Here is a 3,946-nt window from a genome sequence, read left to right on the forward strand (position 1 = left end):
TAAGCTACATTGAATATTCCGCGTTTCATCCACTTTAGGACTCCTGAGGCTTATGCATAAGCCTGAAGAGTCATAGAGTGGATGAAACGCGGAATATTCAGTGTAGCTTAATCGCCATATATATTTTATAAATTACTAACTAGCTCTACCTACGTATTGAACACTTTTGAAGTAAATACTTAGTTTACGCATAAATCTATACTTTCGTATATTAATTTTATGTGAGTAAATTAAGTAGTTATATATATATATATATATATATATATATATATATATATATATATATATATATATATATATATATATACATCTTATAATTGAAAATTTATTCAATTTTTCAAAAAAACATAAACAGAACCTGTAAGGAAAGTATACAAAATTTTAATTATCCGACAAAGCGTGCAAATAAACAGCTGAAATTCGTGTTGAAATTTTCTAGACTAGTTGATTCTTTCTAATAAATATTTTCGCTTTCCGGATTACCTTTGAAAGAATCTTCATACAAGTTGCAAAGTTAGGACCTGTTTATTTTTATTATTTTTCTACCTCTCCATTTTTCATTCGTTGTTTTTAAAAGACATGTACATCTTTTCAATTTATGACTATAATAAATTGCGCTTTTATTTAATGCCGTAACCAGCAAATTCTAGCATTGCTACAAATATAATTTGTCGATTTCTTTATGTCCTCTGATGAAAAGAATAGCATTCTTTGAAACTCCGTGGAATAAGGACTTTGTAAATTGTTTTTTGGAGTATTCAGTTGAACAACAAATTTGATTGTAAAGTTCAACTTACAGTTTTAATTTCTTTTCTCTTATAATATGCTCTACTCTCTATTATGTATATACTGGTATTTATATTAGAGCAGTATACACACACACACACACACACACACACACACACACACACACATATATATATATATATATATATATATATATATATACTAGCATGGGTACCCAGCGTTGCCTGGGTTGACATTAAGTTCTGTTTGAAACACACCAGTATACTAATCATTTTCATTATGGGCAACGTGTATACCTCCACAACAAAAATAAAAGAACGGATGAAAACATGTAAATATAATCGCCCTAAAAAAGAAATATGTGATACTCTCTCCACCAGATATTTCGGCGGAAGGGCTACAAAGAGAAGAAACTATTCTCTGGACATTGAGCACTGGAAAGACCCACCCAAAGAAAAGATAATTAAAAATAAATCATTACAACTTTTGTTTCAATAAAAAATAGCAGCGAATGCCCGTGCGATCGCAAAAAAAAAAAAAAAAAATTTAAATAAAAAATAAGATCTACCAAAAAGTAATTCCAAAACAATTAAATTATATTTTTCGTCATTTTATATTTCTAATGTAACCCCCCCCCCCCGAAAAAATTGAATTTGTCATATTTTGGGGTTCGTTCTGCTTATAAAATTGTTAGGTGAAAGTAGAGAATGGTTTCATAAAAAATAATTAAATGTATCATTATTTTATGTTTCAAATGTAATTCCCGCCCCCCACCACCACAAAAAAACTAAAAAAAATTGTATTTGTCATGTTTTGTCCCCCCCCTCGATCGCCAAACTTGAAAAAAATGCTAGAGATGACATGTCTAGTTGAACGCGTTGGGGCCAAACGGTGGGTGCTCATTTTACGTTAAATTTATATAGAAAAGTTATCCCCTACGCTAAAATGTTTACTTTTTTTTTTTCAAAATTTCTTTTTTCATATTATTTATAAAGACTGCTTAAACGTATTAGACCACAAAGAAAAACAGGTCTTTATATTTGTGGTCAAGGTCAAGTTTCTTTCCAACTCCCTCAAAAACTATGGGATCACTTTCTTATATAAATTTAACGTAAAATGAGGACCCACTTTCTGGTCACCTAGTAATTTCTTCATATCATAAAACAAATTTAACTGTGATATTAGTTTTCAGCATCTCCGAAAATTGGCGCTTTTTTTACTAAGAGATGCGTTCATTTTTTCATCTCATAATTTAGGACGCTAATTATGCAGTTAGTAAGTTTACAAAAGCATACTTTTGTTTTTCGTTCTTTTTTCATTATACAACTTGTTTAGTTGTGTATAGGTGTCTCTGCAGTTTAACATTTCACAAAGATTCTGTTTACATTAGGAGGCGGTTAAGTAAACTACAACAGCACCTGGTAAAACTATACAAATTCTATAATTGAATACCCACCTCAAAAAAAAAAAAAAATGAAAAACAAAAATATATTTTTGTAAACCGACTGCTCGTGTAAACTTACTGAGAGCATTATTTACGTCCTAAATTATATAAAAAAACTTTGTTTTGTGATATGAAGAAATTATTAGGTGGTTGGAAACTGGATGCCTATTTTACGTTAAATTTATATAGGAAAGTGATCCCCCACTTTTTGAAAAAGAGAATTTTTGATATTATTAAAACTATTTATCTGTCCCAAATTTAAATGTGATATTCGTTTTCAGCACCATCGAAAACCAATAAAATTCATCATTTCAAGTATTTTGAGGAGTTGGAAAGAAACTTTACATTAACCATTGTTTTTCTAGGGATTAAACGACGCTGGGTCACGTCGTAAAATTGACCATTTTTAATTTAAGATATTAAATAAATTATAAAGAAAATCTGTTTCGCAGGCAATTAAACAGACTTGCTATGGTATAATTATTATAATAAACCTTGGGCAACACCGATTAAATTTTATAATAAAAAAAAGAGCAGGGGATGATGGATTTTGCTAACATGTGTCTCTGACTAACTCTGCTCTCGTTAGGATGAAGTAAATAAGAGCATTAGTTTTATTTTTCTCTCACAAATAAAAAAAGGTTACTTAAAAATTAAGAATAAGCGAAAAAGATTTTCTCCGATTAAAATAACAAGGTCGATAGCCATTAGTCGCGTGCTCTTGTGTAATGAATGAATGCGTAAATGTAGGATTGACATGAAATTCTTAAAGATAAACTAAAATGACCGAAAAAAGGCTGAAATGACTTAAATAAATAAAAAGTAAAAGACTTAGAATGACTTTAATGAACTTAAGGATGAATTAAATGACCTTAAGAATGACTTGAATGCTAAAAACAATAGGAATACTTCAAAAACACCTTGAGCGATTTAGAAAACGACTTGAATGGCTTTCAGACTGACTGGTTGTAAAGTGGGCGATCATTTTACATTAAATTAATACAGAAAAGTGACCCCCCTATTTATATCACAAAGTTACAAATATAAGTACAACATGTAGTAAGATCAGATACTACACTTTGATCTTGGCCAAAAGGCCAAGAAAATCGGTATCTATTTGCTTCCCCACCGAGCAAAGTAGTCACAAGGCCGATTTTTAATGTGAGAAGTAAAGGGACCAACTCCCCGGGAAGTAGGGGAGCTGGATAGCGACAAAGGCCAAGAAAAGCTGTATTTATTTGCTCTCCCACCGATCAAATTAGGCACAAGGCTGATTTTAATGTGAGGAGTGAAGGGGAAATGGGGACCAACTCCCCGGAGAGCTGGATAGTGACAATTGGTATGAAACGTTGCCCCTACATTGATCAAGGTCTTATATGTGGAGTTTGTATTGCTTTGCTCCCCCACCGGGCAAATTAGGCACAAGGCCGATTTTAAATATGATGAGTGAAGGAGAAATGGCTACCAGCTCCCCGGGGAGTAGGGGAGCTGGATAGTGACAATTGGTATGAAGAGTTGCCCCTACATTGACCAATAACTTTTGTGGGATTGCCCCCACATAAGGTATTTGCCTGCAGTATCTGCCGGAACAGATACTGCACTTTGATCTGGGTCTAAAGGCCAAGAAAAGCAGTATTTATTTGCTCCCCCACCGAGAAAATTAGGCACAAGGCCGATTTTTAATGTGAGGAGTGAAGGGGAAATGGGGACCAATTCCCGGGGGAGTAGGGGAGCTGGATAGTGACAATTGGTATG

General features: G+C 32.8%; 1 pseudogene; it reads right to left on the reverse strand.

Annotated features, from left to right (window-relative positions):
- Nucleotides 1-3,195: 3,195 nt before the first annotated feature.
- Nucleotides 3,196-3,300, reverse strand: LOC145294372 (U2 spliceosomal RNA; annotated as a pseudogene).
- Between the last annotated feature and the right edge of the window lie 646 nt (nt 3,301-3,946).

Source organism: Euprymna scolopes, chromosome 15 (assembly GCF_053919585.1).
Source record: "Euprymna scolopes isolate OS-2025 chromosome 15, ASM5391958v1, whole genome shotgun sequence".
Lineage (NCBI taxonomy): Eukaryota > Metazoa > Mollusca > Cephalopoda > Sepiida > Sepiolidae > Euprymna > Euprymna scolopes.